Genomic DNA, 26,969 nt, shown 5'->3' on the forward strand with positions numbered 1-26,969 from the left:
TTTATCCTCCATGATTTTGATGGCTTTAAATTTGTCACCTGAAGGCGATATTAACATAATCGTCTACATTTCAGCTAATGAATGCACCTGCTTCTAAGACTTTATTTTAGCAGTTTTAATGAGCTCTTCAAAAGAGTTTGCTTGGACTTACTGCACGGCTAGAGAAATAGCAGCTGTAAGCAACTAACAACACATTCAGTATTTGAATCAAGTTCTGTGAAGTTGTTAAACTTGAGAAGGAGCATCTATCCATCTGTCTGTGATAAGGGGAATGAAGCTGAGATGTAGCTGTGATATTTGGAGAAAGCACTAGCATAACTGGGGCTGGCCAGAGGAGATTTTTCCCTGCTTGGCCATAAAATATGGATCCCAGGCAGTTCACTGAAGCTCTCTATATCCCAGTTTCTCATGTTTATAATAATGGTACCTATCCTATAAGCTTGTTGTAAAGGTGAAATGCCTCACCTGTTGAAAGCACTCAATTATGCTTAATTTTATTATAATTATTATGTTTATTACTAAATAGATGTGACTGTAAGTCAATCAATCAAATTCTATTTGGCTGGCTATAGGTTGTAAGGTGGTTCTTCAGTGAATAATTACTCATTAAAACCTATAGGAAAAAAAAAAAACCCAAACCGATCTCTTATGTTTAAGGAATCAGGAAGTTTATTTCAATGCCAAATCATGCCTTAACCCCACAGTGAAGATTTTTGAAACAGAAGATGTCAACCAACCTTTAGAAGTCTAAATTCCTAAATAATCCAGGTAAGCCATTTAGACTTTCTAAATATTATGTAGATGCTAGGGTACTAGAATACTTACTTTTAATATATTTTTTAATACTTATATTACCAAATTCATTCCTCTCTTATACTTATTTCAACATCACATTTTCATGCTGGGAATCTCCCTGCTCCTTTCTTTCCATATGTTCCTCTGTATACTTTAATTTGAAACGTAGTAATGACCCATTCAATGCTCAGTTGAATGGAAAACAAAAAATAGGACAAATGTTGCATTAAAGATACATACAGCAGATACGTTACAGATCAATTGTAGGTAACACTGGGAATAGAGATGCCACAGATTTTTATCTTCCTCTCTCTCTCTCTCTCAGTAAAATAGGTAGCACAAAAGTGAGCTAGGTGTTAAGAAATGGAAATTTTTTCCCATTTCTTTTTTATTTTATTTCAGTAAATGTGAAACAATTACCTGGCTGAGATGGAAGTCATTTATTTCCCAGATTCCTTTTCCCCTTTACACCACTGTGGCCAACAGTCTTCCCTCAATAATTAGAGCTAGTCCCCTGGTGTTTCACCCCACATGTCACAATGCTAGGGAATCACTGAGGAAACCAGACCAGCGTAGGAGTCCTCACCACCTTATTCATTATAGGGGTTTCTCTGGAAAGGCGTAGCATTCTAGAAACCACCAACTCCAGCCTGCTGAGTCAGCAGCCTTCGGGTAACTGTTTGCATCCCGACATTTCAAAAGATCCATTTTATTCAGACTTGCATGAAGCATCTTTCCAGAAAGCATTCAGTTCTACTCTTAGACCCTAGCTTTGTAACCTAAGAAAATGACCCCAAGGGAGCTCACCTCTGGCTGCCCTTTGATTCTATTTTGCTGTGGAAGGCAAGTTGACCTCATAGTAATGAGGTTTGTTTATGGTCTGGTTACGCAGAGTGTGGTCCTCAGAAGGGCAGCATCAGCATCACCTGGGAGCCTGTTAGAAACACAGAGTCTTGGGCCCCACCCCAGAGCTACCAAATCAGAATCTGCATCTTAACAAGATTTCCAGGTGAGTTATATGCATGTTTACATTTAAGAAGTAGTGGTCTGAGGAATCTGCCTGAGATTCTTTCTGCAGCAATAGAACTCACCATCTCCTGTTCCAAAGTTGTATTCATCCACTTTCCACTTCCAGTCTCTACACAGACTTCTCTGCAGTGCTCCAGAGCAAACTATCTCTATTTTGGATGAGCTCCCAACCGGTGGGTCCTGTACTGATCTGCATTTCTATGGTTCGGGTCAAATGTATACAGCCCAGCCTACAACTAGCCAACTATACCCATTCTCCGCAAGTCATCTTGCCCTCCTTATTCCCACAGCTGGAGTGTTACCATGTTCATAAATTATTGTTAAAGAAGGAAATTACCAAAAGAAAAAAAAAATAGTCTCCATAAACCTGCATAGTTTAGAGCTAAAGAATATGTTAAAATTTTCCATCGTGGAAATTTCCCAGCTACTGGGCTCTTTAGATTTTTTTTTTTTTTTTTCAGAGCTGCAAGCAAAGAATGGAAATTTCCAATTGCAGCATCAAGGGCTGCTGTTCTGCTGACTGTCTTGCTCAGCCAGGGTCATCTGCTTCTCTAAAACATCAAGGAATGCCAAGGTAGGTTTGAGAGAACACACACACTTCCTCTGCAGGAAGGAAGGAATGTCTTTGTGTGGCCTCCAAGCTGTGATAAGGAGAGGGGCGGGGGAGGTGACATGCCCTGCTCCAACCACCTGAGTGTGAATTTTGTTGATCATTACCACCTATCAGCAGCTTATCGTATTTGACATCTTTCCACTGGCAGCTGGCTGGCAGGTCTTTTTTTTTTTTTTTTTTTTTTTTTTTAAGAAAACCCTAAGGTGGGTGGGAAATGCAAAGAGAGGAAAGAAACCAACATTTATTGAGGTCTACCCTCCTAAGCACTCTGCCAGCTATTTTAAATATGTTATGTCATTTAACCTTTATGTGATCCGCCAAAGGTTAACTTCTGATTTCCTGAACCCAAATTTTGGAAGCTTCATTTGGGAAGCTCTACCTCTCCCCAACCCTCCCAGAAACCAGTCATCTGCAAGCATCCTGATGGGCTCCTCTCCACCTCTTCAATAATAACACTCCAGTTCCTTTTCCCTCTATCGAAATTGACATGTATTTCCATTCACAGCTGATCCCGATGTCTGAGTCAACAGGCGTCCCAGAGTTCCTTAAATCCTGTTTTGTTCCTCCCATGTCCTGCTGCCACTACCACAGAAGTCTGATGATGGTGGCAATTTCATGGAAGACCACGGGTAAAGCCATTGGCTTCTTGAGGACAAGGCCAAACACCCTGACTGGCTCCAGGTCAGAAAGAACGTTTTCAAACCTAGGTTGTGTGGCTTGTCTGGGTGGTTTGGCAATTTTGATTTTGGTCTTTAGTCATTTGTTTTCGATTTTTAGGGGATTCTGAATGACTGTAAAGACCAAGGGCTACATAGGTTTATGCTCTGCTTACTGGCAACCCACGGTACCAAGAAAAGAAGAGTTAAAGAAGTTTCTGACATCCACTGTTGCTATTTATGCTAATTATTTATTGAGGCAAGTTTGGTAGTAATGTAGATATTCCAGCAATTAAAAAAAAAAAAAAAAGGTGTGACGTGGCTAGTGAGTTAAAAAAAATATTTATTCCCTCTCTGTATTTTTTATCACATCTGTATCCATAGATAGCAATGTCGTCTTTGAATACGGTGACCAATTTTAATGCCAACCCAAATCAGAAGCGGACTGGAGTGGGAATATTATAGGTCTGTTTAGGCTTTAGTTTAAAAGCTAATGTTTAGGTGACTCATTGGTTACTTCTCTAATAATGATTTTGCTTATTCCATTAATCCTTTGCAATGGAGTCTGATTCCTGGGTGAAATTTGTCAAGTGGCATTTTAATATGGGTCTGGGTCTCCTCTGATATGTACCATAGCCCTGACAGGCTTCTTTCCACTCCTCCTCCGCATTTGTCACTAAGTAGAAGATATCGGTCCTCTTTGTTGAAGACACTGATGACTCATACCTGTGGGTGGGGCTGAATGATTGTCTGATGACTTTTCTTTTCCACTTTAGACCACAGAGATGACTTCAAAAAAATATATTATGGTTGGAAGATATGCTGGTCTAGATGCTATTTGACTGACTTCAATCATGACCCCAGTTATCTCCCTTCTGTTTCTCTATCCTTTGCAACATGACTTTTCCGCAATTTACACCAAGAGTTAAGAGTCCATTCCCTGGCTCCTTAAATTTAGGCTGGGTTTGACTTGCTTCGGCCACTGGAATGCAACAGATGGAATAGTGTGCCACTTCCCAGCTAAAGCCTCAAGTGTGAGCTTTCATTTTCCTTCTTGGAACCCACCATGGCTACTCTTCTAAACCCACACTAACCTGTTGGGGGATGAGAGATCATGTGGAGTAGAGATGAACCATCCCAGCTGAAGCCATCCCAGCCCAGCCAGCCCAGAGCTAACATACCAACTCACCACAAATGCATGAGAAAGCCCACCAAGATCAGCTGGGCCCAGCCTAGAGTCTCAAAAACATTCAACCAACTCAGAGTCTTATGAGAATTAGTACGTGGTAGCTGTTTTAAACCACTACATGTTCAAGTGGTTTGTGATGAGGCAACAGGTAACAATAAGGGTGTCAAATTCCCTTCTTCTTCTTCTTCTTCTTCTTCTTTTTCTTTTTTTTACCCCCTCACTGCCAGGAGCTCAGAGTCAAATCTGAAGGCCAGTCACAGAATCTGTGTTTATTCCTGTACACATATTTATGGAGCTCTTTATGGCTAACATATTTGCAATGCTCTCTCTTCTTGGCAGAGAATTTTAAAAATTTAATAACCTATTGTTTGCTGTGTTGGTTCTAAACCAACTCAATCTTCTGTCTTAAATATTAGCTGATTTCTCCTTAACATCCAATTAGAAGAGATGACCCTAGAGCTAGATTGGCAAATGTTTTTTGCAAAGAGCCAGCTAGTAAATATTTTACGCCGTGCAGGCCGTACAGTGTCTGTCACAATACTGCTGTTAAATACTGCTAAGGCGGCTGTGGACTAACATGTAAACAAACGGGCATGGCTGCGTTCCAAAAAAAAACTGAATTACAAAAACAAGCAGTGGATAGGATTTGGCCCTCAGGCCATAGTTTGCTAACCCTTGATCTAGAGAATCTATGTTACTCTGCGGAAACAGCTTCATCTATACGATGATCCCAACAACTTTATGGTTAATTCAGCTCCACCACTTTGGAAAAACAGAAAAATGAAGTCACTTCCCTTCCTCCACTGGAAGACAGAAAAGGGCTGACTAAGGAGCCACCCGCTGGGTGGACTAACAGCATTTGTACCAAGGCAAGCACTATACTGAACAATGTCAAATTCACCAGCCACTTAGTCGGGGACTGGTTATCTAGTCAACGCTAAAGCCCAGGGTGATGTAAGCCATGTCTCAGTTGTTTTGTTTCATTTCCCGGCGTCCAATCTCAAATACTCATTTAACAAATGCACGCTGTATACGACGAGGACGGGACTCTGGTCGTACTTGCCTACTTGGAGTTCCCTGAATGTATTGTGCTATTTCACGGCTCTCTAGTTCTGCACACAATGTTCCTTCTGCCTAGAACACACTTAGCCCTCTTCTCTTACTGGCTAACACCCACTCACTGATCAAAACGAATCTCAGTGATACTGCCTCTTGGAAGACTTCCTGAGTGCACCGCCCTCAACCTCCAGTCCACGCACAAAATCTCAGCATTTATTCTACCAAATTAATAATGAAAATAGCTAATAACGCCAGGTGCTTCCTCTGTGGCAGACACTGTTAAATTGTCATGTAACTGAAATGATCGGTATCCTTCCCCATTTTCCTGATCCAATCATACATTCAAACACATTGATTGAGTACCTCTGTGTGCTAGGCGCAGAAGAGAAATAAAACCCGAGGCTCTATTGGAGAGTGTAGGCCCAGTGAGGGCACAGACCGTATTGTATTTGTTTTTACATCTCAACATGTAGTTGTGTCTAGGGCAGAAGTTTCACGTTAATATAAGAAGACGGAATCCAGGGGCGCCTGGGTGGCTCAGTCTTTAAGCATCTGCCTTCAGCTCAGGCCATGATCCCAGCGTCCTGGGATCAAGCCCCTCATCAGGCTCCCTTTCCGCAGGGAGCCTGCTTCTCCCCCTGCTTCTGTTCCCTCTCTCTCTATCTCTCTCTGTCATAAATAAATAAAATCTTTAAAAAAAATAAAAGAAGAAGACCAAATGTATGAAAACAGCAGATCCTCATATAGGGCATGATATGTGCTGGGCAAGGTTCTAACATGGGGGATTGAAGGCACACAGCATTTTTAGCTAATGTGCCCCTCAGGTCACACACCTGGTATGTGACAGAGCTGGTTCTAGAATCCATGTTCATAACCACTGGGTGAAATGAAAGCCTGAATGACTCAGCATAAATTCATGCCACTCCTGAAAAAATAATTCAATGGCTGCCTCTGTGAAGGGCAGGGGTGGTCCAGCGCTAGCTGCTCTGGGATTGGGCTTCAGAGTCAAACAGAACAGGTTCACATTTGCTCTCCAGTGCTCAGTGTGGTTGGAAGCGTTGACTGTGGCTCCGACGCATACCCTCACATTTGTGCAAAGCACATTAGGGTTGTGTTCCCACTCCCGTTTGATGTCTCCCACACCCTCTCCTCCTCGCAGGTGGGCAGGCATCAAGCCTTGAGGAGTGACCCCAGCACTGCCGTGCGAGAGCCGTCCACATTCACCCATGCTGGCCTACTCCAAAGGATACTTGAGCAAATTAGCACTTTGAAGAAGACCGCACAGGAGAGTCCATAATGCTGGTCAGTCTGGATAACCATGTGCGTTATTTTTAAAGGATGGCTACGAGACACTCATTGGTGGCTTTGGAAGTCCCCAAGGAGCCTCTCAGGGAATACGCCACTCAATGGGGGAGACACAGACAATGACTGGCCTGCAGCTGTCCCTGAGGACAGGTTTACTCTGCTGAAAGAGAAAGAACCGATATTTCCAATAGAATTTTGCTTCTGAAGGAAAAATGCGTTTGGAAAGTTTTAGGTTTGAGCATTAGAGCATCAGGAAATGAAAGTGCTCACAGATTCCCTGCAGACCTTTGAAGTCCATGGTTCCTTGGAAGGTGGAACAAGTGTGCCCATTCTTCTGCCTCTACGGAGTTTTCTTAAAAAATTTCGACTCTTCCACTTTTCTCCCATTGCAGTTAGGTAAATAGGAGGAGGCAAAGAGGCACTTTGCTTCGTAGCCTCCATTGATGGCCTAGAAGATCTAATGGAGTTGTGCCAGGGCCAAGCTTCTACCACAAGCTTCCGGTTCTCACTGGAGGCTCAACAGAGGCTAATAAGAATTCAGCAGTTTAAGAATTGGCTCTTGCAAGCAACCACGTGTCACTGGGGAGCTGGGCAAGATTGTATCTGCAAGTACAGGATAGCGTATGAAAAGATATTGTCTTCTCCTTTCTCTTCTACAGGCTTTCCTCCCAGTCAAGCATCAATCACGGGACTTCTCTGGGAAAGCATGGATTGCCTGGCTGGAAGACTTGAGAAACATTCAGTTGACCAGTGTTCTTGGGCACCTACAAATGCAGGTTTCGGTGCTGGGGTAGATTTTATCAATTAAAATAACCCAAATGTTATTGTAGGTATAGCCCATTTCATACAGTTTAATGCTAAAAATTCTCTGCTTGCTTTCTTATGTAAAATCTATATTTTCCCATCTAGATCATAAACTCGCTGAGGGCAGGGATCATGGCTTTACTTCTTTTCAATCCCCTGCAGGACCAAACACACAGGGTAGAGAAGCATAACACTGGGTGGTCAATAGGGAATGACCCCCAGGATGGTGTCTGGAGACCTGGGTGGTTTCTGTGCTCCCTGCCCCACATAGATGGTGTAAGACCTTCAGGAAGCACTTAGGTTTCTGAGATGTGATTTCTCCATCTTAAGAGTGCCCCCACTTACCTCACTGTTTTTTGGGAGGATCAGGTAAGATCATGCATGTGAAGGTATTTTGTAAACCAAGATTTGCTAGCTTTAAAGTGAGAGTAGTCATCAGAAGAGGCATTTAATTTGTAATGATCAAATACTGTCTTCCCTTCATCCCTATATCTAGTTCTTGAGGGGTTTTGTTTCTCCCTTGGTACATGAGAGTGACAGATCATCGCCCTAAGCCCAGGTCAGCTGAGAAGAAAATGAAGAGGTAGCACCTTATATGAGAAATTTTACGAAGAGATGACACTATGAAACAGACTTAGAATGGTTCATTTATTTATAGTCTGTATTTCCTACTTGTTCTTAGTAAAGAAGGCAGTCTCTCTGTAGTGACAGAATTCTATACAATCCATGAGAAAACTGTCCTTTCAAACATGGTTATTCCTCAAATGCTTCTGTAAGATATAAAATTTAGTCACAATTTTTTGTTTTTGTTTCTGTTTTTTTTTTTTGTTTTTTGTTTTTTTTTCCCACGTAACCCCTGAAAGTTGGATGAGCCCACCGTTTTCCGAGTTCCATCACAGAGTACCCACTGCAGGACTAAGACACGGGGTTGAAGAATTTTGTCAACACACTGAATCCAAACCAATTGTGAATTCCATTAATGAACGTATTTATGATGCCCTTTGTATGGGGCATAAAAAGAGGAAACTGTTTCAGAATTAACCGATCCAGAACAGTTTTCGGAAACCTTATTTCTTTTCTTTTAAAACTCATTACGGAAAGTTTCAAGCATACCCAAAGGCAGAAGAATAGTAAAAATGAACCCATCCTTATTGGACCTGTCATCCAGCTTCAATGTAAGGCCAATCTTGCGAATCCTCATTTTTAATCAATATTAGTAGCCAATAAAATTAAACTCGCACTACATGCAGATACATTTTAACATTCAAATCTCATGTTTATTTATCTATAGTTTCCTAAAATAATTGTATTTTCATCAGACACTCTTCTTTCTTATTCTTGTATCTCTCTCACTTCTCTTGAGGCCAAAGTGGGGCCACCTCCTTACAAAGTCCATACTAGAAGGAAGATATTTAATGAGAGGAGAAGGTGGGACATTTTAAATTTAAATTTAAATTTAAATAAATTGGGGCACCTGGGTGGCTCAGTGGGTTAAGCCTCTGCCTTCGGCTCAGGTCATGATCCCAGGGTCCTGGGATCGAGCCCCGCATCGGGCTCTCGGCTCAGTGGGGAGCCTGCTTCCTCTCTCTCTCTGCCTGTCCCTCTGCCTACTTGTGATCTCTGTCTGTCAAATAAATTTAAAAACATATATATATATATTTTTACATATAATTAGTCAGAGTCCATTTCTGTTGTTTACAACAAAAACAACCACCTAAAGTGATGTCGGCAATAAAGCCAGCTAGCAGCCTGGGACATCTGAAAGATTTAGGAAGATAGAATAATAGGATAATAATCCGATTGTTAACCAATTGGATCCACAGGCTGATGGATATAGTCACAGTTTTAGCTTGAATCCTGGAGTGAATAGAGGAGCAATGTACTAAATTAGAAAATGAGGGAGGTAGAGTGGGCTTGGGGGGATAAATGATGAGTTTTGGTTTGGGTTAGTTGGATATGAGGTAGAGGTAGGGATTTTGTCTAATCAATGGTTTAAAATATGAGTCTAGAGCTCAAGAGAGAGGTTTGGGATAGAGTGCCCCATTTGGGAGACAGTCTCAAGTTCATGTGCTAGTGGAAACCATGGGAGTAGATGGGATCAAGCAGGAGATATGATGAGCTGAAGACACCAAGACACAGGACAGAGTCCCGGGTGACACATTTACCAACAGAAGGGCATCCTGAGTAGAGGTACAGAGAACACTGAAAAAGAGTGGCCAGAGAGGCGCCTGGGTGGCTCAGTGTGTTAAAGCCTCTGCTTTCAGCTCAGGTCATGATCCCAGGGTCCTGGGATTGAGACCCGCATCGGGCTCTCTGCTCAGCAGGGAGCCTGCTTCCTCCTCTCTCTCTGCTGCCTCTCTGCTTACTCGTGATCTCTCTCTGTCAAATAAATAAATCTTAAAAAAAAAATTAAATAAAAAAAATTAAATAAATAAATTAATAAATAATTTATTAATTATTCTCTATCTGTGGCATAGTGCCTTGACCCTTTTGACTAAATTGTTGCAGGAAAATAGTGATAATGGGAAAGGAGTCACTTCCAACAACAGAAGTGAGTCTTTGTCCCTTTGCCCCAATAATATAATAGCAAGTGACAGAATGAGGGGTCAGTCCATTCTTGATCCTAAAGAGTGAAAGAGAGAGAGCCTCAAGACAAATATTATCACCCAAATTCAAGGCCGAGCGTTTCCTGTATGTAATATATTATTTATTAGATATATATAAAAATTTTTGCAGAGTACAAATAGTTTGCTGTATAGAATTATTATGTGCTAAGAGTCATCAAAATGCATACCCATTTGTAGCCAAATCATACCCCTAGGCAATCTAAAATAATAATATATTTTTTAAAGAAGTAAGTTAGGGGTGTTGGGTGGCTCAGTCGGTTAAGTATTTGCTTTTGGCTCAGGTTATGATCTCAGGTCCTGGAATTGAGCCCCACATTGGGCTCTCTGCGCAGTGGGGAGCCTGCTTCTCCCTCTCCCTTTGCCTACCACCCTGTCTACTTGTGCTCACTATTTCTCTCTCAAATAAATACATAAATAAATAAAGTCTTTTTAAAAAATAATAAAAAAATAAAGAGGTAAGTTAGAATGATGAAGTTGGGTAGAAGTTATATGGCTTTAACAAAACTTTGGTTTCTTCTTTTACGTTGTTCCCCATGATAAAACAGCAAAATTCCTACCTAGATGGTAATACTTGCACCATTTGCTTAATTTTAACATCCTCAGTTGCTCTTGGGAGAAAGTATACTGCCGTGGCATGAAGCAGAAGGTATAATTTGAAGCCAGAGTAGAGAAAAAAGCTCCTTTTAGAAGTAATGTATTCATGAAAAGGTGAAAGTATCAAAAAAGGCTTAATAATTTCACCAAGTAATCTAAAGCTCAATTTTGTATGCAAGTTCCTTACAGAACTATAACAAACTTTGTAGAACTCGAGCCTTCCATGGAAAAAGGTTTTAAGACTTCTTTTAAAACCAGTCGATGGGAATAGCCGGCCATGGAACGTACTGCCGTCTTACTATTGTTGTTTGCTTTATCACTCATGAGAACTTGTTTTGCATCCAGTGAAGACTTAGAGAAACGTAAGGTTGAATACTTATCATAATTCGCTCCCATGTGGACTTTCAAAATCCAGGATAATAGCTTTTCTTTTTCCTTCAATAATTAGACTCTGAAAGGAATCTGGAAAGCACTACACACAGGAGTGGTGTTCTGTTGAAACAGGGCTCCTTTCCAGCTCTGCTTGAGTTCGTTGCTGTCTATGTGTGATATTGAAGGGAATGAGGAAAATAAACTTCCTTAATTATTACATGGTACCAATGACCTTCCTCTACTTTTGAAGAAATAAATTGCATTTCTTCCTTAGTATGTTCACGATGAATCTCTGAGATACAGGGATATGGTTATTCAGTCAGAGAAAAAAATTTAATTATTTAAGAGAACTAAGCACTTCATGTGACAACTTTCAACTTAACAGAGGGAAGGGAAATAACTCTTAAAATAAAATCAAGCCAGTAAACCTAAGGAAAGGGGGGATAAGGGGAAAAAAAAACCACAATGAAACATTATAAGGAATAATAAGAAAAAGAAAAGAATAAAAATAAATATATCCATTACCATAAAAATTAAGAATTGAATTTCTCTTTCAAAAGACAAATTTTCTGAATAGGTTGAAAAACAAAACAAAGCCTTGTATAAGAAATTCACTTCAAGAGGCGCCTGGGTAGCTGAGTGGGTTAAAGCCTCTGCCTTTGGCTCAGGTCATGATCCCAGGCTCCTGGGATTGAGACCCGCATCAGACTCTCCGCTTAGCAGGGAGCCTGCTTCCTCCTCTCTCTCTGCCTGCTTCTCTGCCTACTTGTGATCTCTCTCTCTGTGTCAAATAAATAAACAAAATCTTAAAAAAAAAAAAAAGAAATTCACTTCAAATTAAGCGACAGGGAAAGTTTGAAAATAAATGATTGGGTAGATATATGTCAGGCAAATCCAAAACCAGGAATGACAATATTAATATCAAATTCAAGGCCAAAAACATTTAATAGGAACAAGAGGATGGAATGATTAAGAGCAGAGTGGCAGAGATTGCTAGATGCCTATGCCATCCATGCCCATCCCTCTTTCACCCTTGCTAACAAAACGTCAATTTAATTTGGCACAGCAATGTGTACAGATAAAAACAAATTAATTTTCCCATCCTCTTTTACAATGAGGGGTAGATAGTAACTTGTAAGCAGAAGTTAGTGGGTGGGCCTGCAGACATCTAATTAAGCTGGAAGCTACTCCTTTCTACCTTTTTCTTTTTCCTCTTTCATGAATATATATATGATGGCTGGAGCTGCAGGAGCCATTTTGCTATCATGAGTTGGAGAATGGATACCACAAATTAAAAGGTAGCAGATCAGGAAGACAAGGGGAGCTTGCTTTCCAGATGACCATGGAGCCACTGTACCAGTCCTCAACTTTTTACCACCAGGTATTTTTTATGTTTGAGCAAAAATACATTTCTGTTTATTTAAGCCACTATTAATTTGGTATCATTTTATATGTAGTCAGATCAATTTCCTGTGATGCAACATAAATTTGAAGAAAATACAATAATTGTTAGCTATTATGCACTAAAAAATATAGCACAAAAATTCAAAAAATCAAAACCACTAGAGTGATTTTAAAAAGAAGAGAAAAAAAAACCCACTAGAAAGACATACAGAATTTGATGAAATGACAAGCAAGAATACAGAAGACTATAATAGAACTTACAAGCTTTTTACACATGTATGAGTTTATGTGTGTGATTAGAGTATAAACACAATAAGTTTATACTTTACAAAAAGAGAACATGTCATCTTTTTCTAGGTGTATGGAATAGTTATAGAACCAATCATGTACTTGGCCACAAAAGACAAGAGCTATTGTAGTACAGGGAGCAGCAGAAAGCTGCTGCAGCTAGGCGCTCTGTTGTACAGCTTGCTGGCAGCATGACCTTGGGCAAGTGACTTAACCTTCCTGGGTTCTGTTTCTTTATCTATAGAGTTGGGATCAAAATAGCTAGAAATTTTATCTTTTATAATTACTGCTCTCTCTCCCAGCCCAGCATTTTCCAGCGTGATGTCCATTTACCTACACAAAGCCGCTGGCGCCACATGTCACTGACTCTAGGTGAAAGTGCCAGGCCATCAGATGGCCATCAGTACTTCCCAGTGGGAGGGTCAGCCGCGGGAATAGAAGGTCAACATTGCTCAGACTGGCCTCAACTGACCAGTGAGCACAACGCCGTCTAGCACGGAATTCAAGAGCACCGAAAGAATGTTAAATGGATGAATTGTTACTTGCAGGAAAAGAAACAGGAACCATGTTTCCAATTATTCTTCATTTCAGACAACAACTAGCTGTTTCCGCTGGCACGGTAGCTGAATGGGGAACACTATTGAGTAAACTCTGCTGAAAAAAGGATGAATGTGGGCCAGTGAATTTTTTGACACAGCCCCAGCTTTATTTTTGCTTATTGCTGGCAAGCTAATATGAGGGACATTAAAAAACAATTGAGAAAAACTTTGTAAATAGGGCTTAAAGGACAAGAAGTCTCACAGCCCCCCAAAATATAAACTTTTTTGCACCAACAAGGATCATTTGTGACATAAAACAGAACCTCTAAATTTAGCTGTTGGTTAGAAACAAGAGAAAAACACTTAATATAAATCTTAAAAAAAAAAAACCTACAAAATGAAACATTTTTTAGTATCACAGAAGCAGAATCCTGAAGTACTTAAAATATTTTAACAAAGTATTTTCATGAGCAAGCACTTTAATATGTGAAAATATATGACTCTGAGGTAACTATTAATTGTATATATTAATAATTATTTCATATAGGGGCTCCTGGGTGGCTCAGTCAGTTAAGCATCCAACTCTCAGCTTCGGCTTAGGTCACGATCACCGGGTTGCGAGATCGAGCCCCACGTTGGGCTCTGAGCTGGCATGGAGCCTGCTTAAGATTCTCCCTCTCTCCCTCCCCTCCTGCCCCCTCTCCCGCCTCAAAGAAACACATTACTTCATATAAGTAAATTATAATTAAATAGGCTATGTTAATTATAAGTATTCAATAAGTTTATATATTTTTAATAAAACTAAATGTAACAAAATATTAAATCTATACAAACGTTAAAGTTTTATCCCTGAACTTAGAGGGAAGGCAGAAATGAACTAAACATAGTAAGTATCCCCACTCATTTTAGGTCACAAACACTTGGTAAATATCTGATGTCAACAGGGAATGAATGGGGCATGTGTTCCTTTGCTTTGGGGCATCTGCAATATCATCAGCAGAGTGATATTTATGTTTTTGCATATTTTCATATGTTTCATCTCAAACATATTGATGTACAAATAGATAAATTCGGGGTGGTTATTATTCTTTTCTCCAAAATACATCCTCAGTCTCTAGCTGTTCCTAATTTCTCTCAGCATTATCTCAGTGTATCAGTTCTTCATCAACCCCATTCATTCCTCTCTTTAAAAAGCTTTGAGTGATGACAAAATCGGCTCCCATCTTTCTGCGTAGAATGACCTTCTCCCTACTTCTGCACACATAAACAAATGTCCTCTGTCGGCATCTATGTAAGGTGGTGTCATTCACAGAGGCTCCATCTTCTTTCTGTGTAGTAGAGAACATCAAACTCAGGAATAAGTTTTTTCTTTCTTTTTTTTTTTTTTTTCGATTGTGGGGTTTCAGACTTACTCAGATACAATTCAAATGGTGCCCTGTGTCCCAAGTGAAGATACATATAGGGCACCAATTTATCAGGGAGGAAGACAGAGAGACTGAAAGAGAGAAGGCAGGGACAGAGACCAGACTTCCCCTGTCCAAACTGTACTAGAAGTGGAGATTCTGTACTTCTATAACCCTGCTGGTTAGCACAGTGCTATCAGGACTACATGAATTGGTTTTTTTTTTTTTTTATTCAACTTGGCAGATAGTAGTACATATTTACTGGATTGAATTGATGAAATCAGTGTTAAGAACTACATTAAAATGATTAGAGGAATATTTTTTTCGGGCCTTCATATTTTTTTAAAGGATTTTTTTTTAATCATTTCCCAATCTGTCTTCCTAAAATTTGTGTGAGTCTGTCTAATCACCTAAGGTACAGGATCCTCTTGCATTCCTGCCTTCTTCCAACACAGGGAGGTCAGATGTCTCATGCTGCCCTCAGCCTCGTGATGGCAAGACATGCCACAAAGTAATTTTAAAGGATAAAGAAGGATTAAGAAGAACAGAGAAGGGGCGCTGAGGAAAATGGAACATATGAAACCAGCAATCTTTCTTTCCACATAATTTGTAAAGCTATTTTGAATCTGTCTTGTCCCCTGTTGTTTTCCCTTCACAAGGCAGGGAACTCAGTTATGCCTATTAAGAACTCCATCTGCCTCAGAGAAAAGACAGATCGAGTGGGGTGGGGTTGTGGGGGGGAAAAGACGGGGATTATAAGTCTTTTAAGTTTGAATAAGAAGAAAAGTGAAAGTGAAATTTAATTGTCAGTTTTTTCTTCCAACTTGACTTCTGGTTACAAGATAATTTGCAGTAGGCAAGCATGCTTTTTTACAACCCTAACTGGCATCATCATTTTGGGACTCTGCTGTGTCTCTCTTCCACTTGCTGGTCAATATCTCACTCAGAATCCAATCATTTACAATGAGTCACAATGCATGACTCAAGATTCAACTAGCTACAGTATTTTTCCTCATATTAGATTTAATGTTCCTTCAAGATTGGTTTGTAGGAGTGTTACTTCTCCACTCCTAGGCAGCTACAGATTTTTGTTACATTGTATCTTGTATGCGCAGGCATGTGTGTGTGTGAATAAAATATAATGTGTACACATATAGTGTTTGAATAGTGATATAATCATAAACAGGAGGTTAAAGAAAATATTGATTTCACCAATTCACCCAAGGAAAAGACAAATGAACTAAAACAAATACCATATTACAGACTACATCTGATTTCATTTTTAAAATCAAGTAATTTTTACTCAAATTTCACACATTTGATTCAGTCATTTCTCATATGCTAGGGGTCGAAATCTCCATCATACATTTGAATTATTTATCATAGATGTCAAATATTCCACAAAGATTTATGGTGGAATTAATATTGTGGATCGAGTATATGTGTCTGTACCCCAATTGCATTTGACAGCATTCCCATCTTTCGGTGGTTCCTGGAAAGTCTAACCACAGGCTTGCGTAAGTCAGAGCCTTTCTTACTACAGTGAGTACAGGAGACATTTTCATGGCCTTTCATGGTGTGCAAGGTAAGTAAATTTGAATTCATATCCTCTAACTTTGCTGGGTCTTCAAGCATGAGCACTAATAAATGAACCCTTGTGCAGCTAGATTAATTAACCCTGAACCAAATCCTTCCAAGGCTCTTTATGGCTTCTGGCCAAGGGTGACAGGCCCAAGCTCCTAGGTCTTGCATGCATACATAGCCTTTCTCCACTGGCCCCCATTTGCCCTTCTACTACGTCCCTTTTATGCTGGTCCCACTCGTGTCCTCATTCTTCCCCAAACATATCCTGGACATCTCCACCTTTGGACATTGACTCAAGCTGTTCCTCTCACCTAGCATATCTTCTTTTTGCTCTACAAACCCAACTCTTAGTCATCCTTTTTGTAAATTTTGTATTTTTTAGTTGCACAAAGTAGCGCATGACCACCTTCTCCTTGGAAAGCTATTCAAACATTATAGAAGTATATATACAGTGAAAACTGAAAGGCCCTGTGGATTCTAGCCCTTCCCTCTACTTCCCACCACCTGCCAATGGCACCCCTCCCCTCCCAATTTGCTAGCTACCCTTCCAACTCTTTCTCTTGACATTTAATATTGCAAATACAATTTTTGTTTATTTCCTTTTTAAGTAAGTGGAGTTGAACTATACACTCTGTTCTGTGGCTAGCTCCCTCCTCTTCAAGACCTCTATTAAATTTCCTCTCTCACCTGAGGACCCCCTCACTGCTTTAGGATCCTCCCTCTGCCTCCATTACCCTGCCTGGAACCTTCTCACTCTTGATATCCTCAGCACGCCATGGGGTTCTGATCCATCTCTATGATGTTGGGTTCTTTAACTTCCTGATGTGTGAGAGTCTTATCCCTGCAATGTAAAGTCTTTGAGGGCAGAAGCTTATCTTCTGTGGTGTTCAAAACTGTATTATGCACAAAGGAGTTATTCCAAACTAGCTTACTGGGTAAGTGAACTCCAGGTTCCCCATTTCCTGATCTAAGGTGGGAAAGCTCTGCTTCAATGGAGAGAAACATACAAATGTGCTGTAATGACATCCCTTAGAGTTTCCATGGCCTCTCCTAAGAATTCTCCCAATCTGTTCTGCATGGTGGGTTGGCAGATTTCTATACATCAGCTGAGAAGTGCAGCAACTCTGCGACAGGTCAGAGATCTCAGGCAAAAAACTTTTCTTCTGGGATCTCTCAGACCAAGGACAGCTCCACCAGTTAAAAAACCCCCCCAGAGACAGAAACATTCTTACAGTGAAGGGAAGTTTACGGCACAGGCTGATGGAGCCCAAGGGTAGTGAGGAACACACAGACTTTTAGATCGAAAATTTCAGCTCTCATGGAACCACTTCTCTAGTGGAATTAATCACTGGCATAACAGCCACAACAATTCAAAAAGCCATTCACTTTCCCTTTTTACATAAAATCTGTAAAGTCAAACTTGGTGTTTCTTTTAAAAAAATGTTATTTTCTGGGGTGCCTGGGTGGCTCAATGGGTTAAAGCCTCTGTCTTCAGCTCAGGTCATGATCCCAGGGTCCTGGGATCGAGCCCCGCATCGGGCTCTCTGCTCAGCCGGGAGCCTGCTTCCATCCCCCCGGCCCTGCCCTCTGCCTTCCTCTCTGCCTACTTGTGATCTCTGTCAAATAAATAAATAAAATCTTAAAAAAAAAAGTTATTTTCTCAGATCATAGAGAAGGCAAAACAACCAATATAACATATCTTGTGTTTCATTTTTTAAAAATACTTTTATTTATTTGACACAGAGAGAGAGAGAGAGAGTGAGAGAAGGAACACAAGCAGGGGGAGAAGGGGAGGGAGAAGCAGGCTCCCATTGAACAGGGAGCCTGATGCGGGACTTGATCCCAGAACCCCAGGATCATGACCTGAGCTGAAAGCAGACACTTAATGACTAAGCCACCCAGGCACCCCTTGTGTTTCATTTTAAATGCTGTCTCTTGAATAAATCACCGCATAGCTTCTATGCCTCAGTTTCTTCATTTATCTATAAAATGAATATAACAATAGGGCCTACCCTATTGGCTTCTGAGCATTAAAACGAGATAATCAATGCAGTAGCAAAATCTGACTCACAGTAAGTACTCAAAAATGTGAGCTCTGATGAGGTTGATTACGTTATGGCTTCTCACGTCTGTGTCAGGAGCTGAAAGGTTTTTTTTTGCTTTTTTTTTTTTACAAGGGACTTCAGCCAAATAAGGCAGACAAGAAAGAACACTGTTGAGCTGTTATAATGGTGAACATTATGAGTGATATTTCTTGGAAAATTCTATTCAGTTCCTTCAGTCTCATTACAATGAATTTGCTTAGAATTTTATTAAAGTGATGCTTGAAATAAATAGCTTATTAAATGGAAAAATCTCTTTTTGTTAGAAATTTCCTCTGAAATGGTATTAGTCATGACTAGATCGTACATTCCTTTTGACATCTTATATGTCTTCTATTAATAGTTTCAATTCTTAAGTCCAAATAACCGATTGAAAGGACCTAATGTAATATTTAATAACTAATTTGTTCTATCAAAAAAGTTGCTGTTGGTCTCAAAGGAGAGCTTTGAATCCTTCAACTGAGGTCATTAATCAAAACAGATATAATTATTTTAGTTAATAACTAAATACTGAGAGTACTGCAGATAACCAACAGAGTTAAAATACTTCAGATTGCTGGTTTTAGTCTCAAATCATTATTGACCCATCCTCTTATTGGGTCCATACTGGGGACATAGGCAGAAAAAAATCTGAAGCAATGAGACAGTTGCTTCTGACACAAAGACAGCACTAGTCGACTGAGAGCTTCAGGTTGAATTATTCAGTTATTCAATTGTTTGTTTCACTAGGTGATGTCTATATAATAAATCAATGTAGGCTATCTGAATAACTAATGTGTGTTCATCCATGTACAGGCTAATGGCATAGGATTTGAAGTCAGAAAGAGAAGGGTTTAAATTTCAACCTGGTAACCTCCTAGGTAAGTGAATTTTGGCAAACTGTCTAGCCTCCCAAAGCCCCAGTTTCCTCCTCCCTAAATGTAACTAACACTTATTTTGCTGGCTTGAGAAGATAAAATGAGGTAATCCATAGAAGAGCTCAATGGACAGGAGGTAGACATTGGGTCACTTCCCTCCCACCCTTTTTTTTTTTTTTTAAGATTTCACCCATTTATCTGACAGAGAGAGAGAGTACAAGCAGGGGAAGAGGCAGAGGGAGAGGGAGAAACAGTCTCCCCACAGAGCAGGAAGCCCAATACAGGGCTCTATCCCAGGACCCTGGGATCGTGACCTAAGCCAAAGGCAGACGCTTAACAGATTGAGCCACCCAGGCGCCCCTTCCTTTTCCTTTCTAACTGAGTCAGTTTCTAAACTATGATGATAAACAAGTAAATATATATCAGATGATGATAAGTGCTGTGAAGAAGGGCAAGTGGGAAATCCGGAATGTCAGCCAAGGGGAGAAGGTGTGGCTTATAAAATAAGAAAAAATGAAAAAGCAAAAGGAGACATGGATGAGGCAGCTTAGCCTCAGTGCACACATATAAATGTTGTCAAGAAGCACGAAAAGGTTGTGCTCTTTCAGCCTTCATCGTTTCGTGCTTGTGACTATCACAAACAGGAGGACACAGCCTAAAACTATGCAGGCAAGTGGAGAAGAGGAAGAAGTCAGGAATGAAGAGGTGGAGGAGCTAAGACCTGGGGACTCATGAGCTGTAGGGCCAGCCGCTAGTGTCTGTGGCCCTTAGTCCTAAAGGTGACATCCATTGGCCTGGAAACTCACAGTTCCCATTGGTACAATGATGCAGTCTAGAGGGTGAGCTGAGCTGTAGCAGCAGTTTCTTTCTTTCTTTCTTTCTTTCTTTCTTTCTTTCTTTCTTTCTTTCTTTCTTCTTTCTTTCGAGGGGGGGAGAGAGAGTGATGTTGGGGAGGTGCAGAAGGAGAGAGAGAATTTTTTTTTTTCGGCGTAACAGTATTCATTGTTTTTGCACAACACCCAGTGCTCCATGCAACACGTGCCCTCCCTGGAGAGAGAGAATTTTAAGGAGGATCCAAACCCAATGAGAAGCCTGTTGTAGGGCTTGATCTCACAGCCCGGAGATCATGTCCTGAGCTGAAATCAAGAGTTGGCCACCCAGGCACCCATCCTAGAAGTTTCTTTTGATGACTAAAAATGTTATTGCTTTAAAAATAAAATAAATGGGGTTCCTGGGTGGTTCAGTTGGTTAAGCGGCTGTCTTCGAATCGGGTCATGATTCCAGGGTCCTGGGATGGAGCCCCGAGTTGGGCTCCCTGCTTAGCAGGGAGCCTGCTCCTATCTCTCCCTCTGCCTGCCGCTCTGCTTAGTTGTGCTCTCTATCTCTCCATCAAATAAATAAATAAAGTCTTTAAAAAAATAAAATAAAATAAGCACATTACAGAAAGGATATAACAAATACAACAAACCTGAAAGATTTAGAGAAAATACGCCACCTAGAATCCCATTAGCCTAATGTATTTAATACCAGCATTTGAGTTTATTTCCTCCTAAATTTTCTTTATGCATATTTAAAGATAACTAAAATCATGCTGTATACAATTGTGGGTTCTGTGCTTTTAAATATAGCATTGCCTCATAAACATTTTCCTTGTTGCTAATCAGATTTTCATAACTATCCTTTAAACAAGTGAATAACATATTATTAAATAAATGAATAGTAATTTACTTATATTGTTAGATGTTTAGAATCTTTCCAATCTCTTGATATTACAAATACCATGTCGATACACATTTTCTGTATATTTTCCCTTCCATATTTTAGATTACCTTCTTAGAATTGATTTTCAGAATTTTTCAAAACATAAAATGTTCCAGGACATCAACATTTTATGACTTTTTATATATACTGCCAAATTGCTTTTTAAAGGGATTATATCAATGTATAGTCCCAAGAATGAGTGTGAGAGTAACAAACCTCATTGTACCCTTGAAAACGCTGGACTATTACATTATTAATTTTTTTTTTGCAGTTTCAGTTTCCAGGTGTGATAATAAACAAGTAAATACAGAGTATATCAGATGATGATAAGTACTGTGGAGAAAAGCAATTTGGGGAGGAGGAAAGTGACAAGGGAGGGTTGATGGTGACTATTTTATGATCAGGAAAGGCCTTTCTAAAAAGATGGCATTTGAGTAAGAGCTGAAGAGGGAGCAAAGTGTAAGAACCATCTCTGGGGGGCACCCAGGTGGCTCCGTTGTTTAAGCATCTGTGTTGGACTGGAGTCATTATCCCAGGGTTCTGGGATTGAGTCCACATCAGGCTCCCTGCTCAGCGGGGAGCCTAGTACTCCCTCTCCCGCTCCCCCTGCTTATGTTCCCTCTCTTGCTGTGTCTCTGTCAAAAAAATAAACAAAAAGTAAAAAAAAAAAATCATCTGTGGGAAGATGCTTTCAGGCAGAGCAAACATCAAGAAAGCCCTTAAGGCAGATATATGTTGGGCAGTCTTGGAGGAAGAGCAAGACCGCCTTCCTCTTGAGGTCCGTGCGGACCGTGTTCCTCTTGCTGCTGAGAAGCAGGGTGTGTGGGAAGAGAGGAGATCAGAGGGAAAGCGGGCAGCCAGAACATGGAAGGCTTTATCAACCAGTGTAAGGACTTTCTTTTATTTTGAGTGGGATGGGGAGACATTGAAGGGTTCTGGAAAGAGGGGAGTCAGGAATTGACTTGTGTTTCATATGATTAGCCAATATGTTCAGAATAGATGAAATATGCTCAAAACCAAATTCAGCCTTTTTCCCAGCAAACCTCCTCCTACATTCTCAGCATCTCCATCCTCTGATTCATCAATGCTGAAAACCTCAGTCATCTTTTGCATCTCAAAACCAATCATCACCAAGTCCTTTCAATTCTCCTTCCGAAACATCTCTTGCATTGCTCTTTACCCATTCCCATTGTCTAAACCCTATCCCGATCTAACTGATCTCTCCACCTTCTCTCTTTCTGGCTCACCACTTCTACCATTCAGTGCTGTCAGAACAATTATCCTAGCAAAGCTGATCGCTCATAGGTCCACCCTTTATCTTTGGGGCCCTCTCCTCTAATAAAGTCTAAATTCTTCAGAATGGAATTCAAGCTCTACCACAATCTGATTCTAATGGAGCAGTCAGAACTTATCTCCTATTATTATTCAGAATTAACTGTGCCTTCCTGTCTAACAAGTTTCCCAGAGCAGCTGTGCATTTTCTTACCATACACCTTTGCTTACAGTGTCTCCCCTTCCCCTCCAGCCCCACCCCAGAAGTCCTACTCATACTTCTAGGACCACCTCCAACGTCACCTTCTTTGTGAAGTTGTTCCCAGTCTTCCTGGCTGGAATTGTGCTTCTTTCTTTCTTTGCTCCCATAAGCTCTCCTTCATTCACCCACACATTCTGTCCCGTATTATACTAGAGTTTTGTGGTATGCCTTCTTTCCTACTTGATGATAAGTTCCTTAAGGATCCATAGTCTTGTTTATTTTTGTGTTTCCTAGAGCACTTACTACAATGCCTTGAAGATAGTAAGTATCCAACAATAAATGTTTGTGGAATTTAAATTCCCTGAAGCTTTATTGTTAATTTGTTGTGGAAACAGAGCTAGGGTTCAGGTCTTCTGACTCTCAGGTCCATGCAACGTTCCCATACCATTCTTTCCGATTTCTTCCCTCTGTGGTTCACCGTCATCTCATCTGAAGTACATTTGAAAACACTAAGGAATTTTAAGGAAGGGTGACTGAACAAAATCAAACGGTAGAATTTATCTCCCATGCAGCCATTTAAGTTAAAGTGAACTTAATTTAGGGGCACTAAAATTTGACTTTGGGGGTGCCTGCCTGGCTTAGTTGGTAGAACATGTGACTCTTGATCTCAGGGTTGTAAGTTGAGCCCCATGTAGGGTGTAGAAATTACTTCAACATAAAATCTTAAAAAAAATTGACTTTGACTCTAAAAATAAAAATTATAAAACACAGAGCATACATGTTTAGAAATATTTTTAGCTTCGGGGCGCCTGGGTGGCTCAGTTGGTTGAGCTACTGCCTTTGGCTCTGGTCATGGTCCTGGAGTCCTGGGATGGGGTCCCACACTGGGCTTCCTGCTCGGGAGTCTGCTTCTCCCGCTGACCTCTCTCCTCTCATGCTCTCTCTCTCTCTCAAATAAATAAATAAAAGCATTTAAAAAATTAAAAATATATATTTTTAGCTTAGAGTTTGATTTCTGAGCTGCCCTTAATCTTTTAGGAGCCAAGTTGCCATGTTTCTTGGTATGCTCTAAATTTGTGTTCTGGGGGAGAAAAGAAATAAAGTGGGTGTGATTTGGTTTAACAGCTGAAAGCAACACTTCTAGCCCTTAGGAACATGAGAGGACTTAAACATTTGGGATGAGACCTTGAGGCAATGTACAATCCCCAATTATCCCAATCCGCCCCATCATGGAAAAATAGCTCAAGGAACTAGTGTTCTCAACTGGGCTTCCCCTTTGGTATTTGAAGTTAAATAAGTAAATTATACTCCCATACATGTTATACATCAGTATATGTAAAGTGAGCATAAAATTAAGTTACAGTATTTAAAATAGAGTAATAGCTAGCATTAACATGCACATATGAGAATTTTTTTTTTTTTTGAGTGACGAACGCTCATACCTTGGGGGAAAAGAAGACTTTACTGAATTAAGACATGTATTTTAGAGAATGGTTTATTGTAGCAGGGAGGAAAAAAGGAAATGGAATGACTCTTTCTCTCCTAAATAGTTTTGCTGCTTCTCTTCATTGCAACTCGGAAGAGGTCAGCGTTGCTATGAAAAATGTCCTGTTGAGGTTTTCACAAATTCAAATGAAATGGAATGAAATTAAACAAGACTTATGTTTTACAGGGGGGAAAAGAATGCAACAGAAGCGCTAATTCAGCTCACTCCATTCTGTCTCACTCCGAGGGTCACAGCAGTGACTGACCTGTGGATCTGTAGAGAATCGTAATACGGGATCATAGAAATGAAAGTAACTTCTGAAGTAGTTCCATCTACCTCCCATCCTTGGTGAGTAAGACCCAAACCGCTACAGAGAGTTAGCAGTTAGCATTTAGGAAACTTTACCATAGGCAGTTCCCCCCAGCTATAAACTGACTTCTACCCTGCAGAATGACAGGACAGTTTTCTTCTTGGGCTCACGAAGTAGATGTGAAGACAGCTTTTTGCCATAGCTAATGTTCATAACAATTTCTGTATCACAGGGGTTATATTTTTGGGTGATGGGGAGAAAGCACAGAGCAATGGGTAAGAATTCAGGCTTGGAGACAGAATTGTGCTGAAGCCACAGCTGTGTGATCACAGGCAATTTACTTAAGCTCGCTAAACCTCAATTTCCTCACCCGTAATGTGAGGATGATAATACCATTCAGCCGATCAAATTACTGTGAAGAACAGTCTAGAATGAGTACTGCCCAATAGAAATATAATTTGACACTGCAAATATGAGTTACATATGTAATTTAAAATTTCCTAGTAGTCCCTTTAAGGAAAGTAAAAAGACACAGGTGAAATTAATTTTATTAATGTATTTTACCTAACATATTCAAAATATCATTTTAATGTGTCAGAAAAATTAGTGAGATATTCTACATTCTCTTTCTTGTACTAAGTCTTTGAAATCTAATGTGTATTTTGCACATACGGTTTATCTCAACTCAAACTAGCCGTATTTCAAAGGGCTACTAGTAAACTATAGGTCGGGAAAAAGGCTATAAAGCATTTAGCATTATGCTAGGCACGTAGTGAATGCTAAGAAGTTGGGGCTTCCATTTTTATCATTAATATTATTCTTGGAGAACAGTGTAATCTTCTCAAAGCCTTTGCTTTTCCAGACAGACTTGTCTATGGTGCTATTAGGGGTACCTGGAGAGACTGGGTCACTCAAGTCTGGGTGCTCCATTTACTTCAAGGGACTTCATCATGGTCACTCTCTCTTCTGTTACATGGATGGGGCCACAATAAGTGGGATCCGCATAGAGAATTTAGCCAGTGAATGAACCTCAGAATAGAGAAGTATTCGTAAGACTTTAAAATAGAAGAAATCTCTCATGCCCAAAATATTATTTAATGGGATATCCTCTTTAACTAAAGCATATGTAATATCAATTTTTTCTTTCCTTCCCATCAATTAAAATTGTTTTACACTTTACCATTAAGCATGTTAACGAAGAGGACACAGATGTAAGGGATACACACGCAAATACACATGTACGTGTGTCAGAGTTTTCTGGAATAGTGTACTGGTTCCTCTGTTCCAGGTTCTCTCTCTGCTCCCATCTTGCCCCACAGCTCTCCAGTGACCCCTGCCCTACTGTGGGGTGGAATGCAGCCCTTAATGCCTGGGCCCTGGAGCCACGCAGCCTCTGGGAAAGTCTCGGTCTGACTACTCACTGATTAATTTTGGGCAATTTTCCTAACCCTTCTGTGCCTCACGTTGCCTTTGCAGTGGGATGATAAGAGTGCCCAGGCTTGTTGCCAGGAATAGGAGAGTTAACATATATAAAAAGTACTCAGAAGAATGCCTGGCTGTGGTAGATACTTCTTTTTTTTTTTTTTTTTAAAGATTTTATTTATTATTTGATAGAGAGAGATCACAAGTAGGCAGAGAGGCAGACAGAGACAGAGAGAAGAAAGCAGGCTCCCGGCTGAGCAGAGAGCCTGATGCGGGGCTCGATCCCAGGACCCTGAGATCATGACCTGAGCTGAACGAAGGCAGAGGCTTAACCCACTGAGCCATCCAGGTGCCCCGGTAGATACTTTATAAGTAAATGTTTTATAAATAAAAATTGTAAAAAATGTACTTAAAACCCTGTCCCCACAGCGTGCCAGATGTGCTTGAATGTGCTTTCTCTCTGTCTGGAAGGCGCTTCCCCCACAAATAGCATGGAATCGATCTTTCTTCCGTGCTGTGTTCAAACATCACCTCAGTGGCCCTGATCACTCTCCCCCTCCCCTGCTTGTTTCTGTCTGTAACATGTGTTACGTACTGATATACAAAATGATAATCTGCTTATGTATCTTCTTTGGGCCCCTTCAACTCCTACCAGAAAGCAGAGATCTTCTCTGTCTGTTTGCCACCCAGCCTAAGTGCCCAGAGCAGTGGCTGCCACAGAGAAGGGACTCCACCGTGTTTTCGGAGTGAACAGATGGGAGTTACTTCTGGACAGGAGTCCTGGGGATCAGGATAGGAGTAGTTGTCCCTTTCACTGAATACCCCTTTGCACCTCGTCTTTTACCATGGATTTTTGTTCATTCCATAATGACAAAAAGTGTGAAATAAAATACTGGAAATGAAAGAGTATACAGGGACCAGAGGGAGAAGACAGAAGCAGAAAGCGGTTAGACTTCAGGCATCTGTGACCAGACGGGGATTCTAGAGGTTGCCCCTGCAGGCCCCCTTTAGATGTGGTCCTTGAGTACAAAGTGGAATGAGGCCTAGAAATGGCACTCAGCCCTAGTCTTGAAGCACAGCATGTACACAGGACAGCGAGAGAAGTCTTAATAAGATCCTTCATCTTATGCAATGTGTGTTCTGTACCTATGTGTACAACGAGAAATTTTCCATGGCAAAAGGCCTGTTTCCAGGCACAGTAAACAGAGCATTTGCTGAGGGTTGTTTGTCCCCTGCCACCACTGTGGCATGGACAGGCAGGTGGCCGTGGTGTATGTGATGCCTAGGGCAGAGACA

The 26,969-nt window shown here is 40.6% G+C and overlaps 1 protein-coding gene across 1 annotated transcript in view; it reads right to left on the minus strand.

The window, feature by feature from the left end:
* Positions 1–26,969, minus strand: part of MKLN1 (muskelin 1) — a 345,476-nt gene that overhangs the window by 282,837 nt on the left and 35,670 nt on the right. The window lies entirely within an intron of this gene.

This window comes from Meles meles, chromosome 10 (genome assembly GCF_922984935.1).
Source record: "Meles meles chromosome 10, mMelMel3.1 paternal haplotype, whole genome shotgun sequence".
Lineage (NCBI taxonomy): Eukaryota > Metazoa > Chordata > Mammalia > Carnivora > Mustelidae > Meles > Meles meles.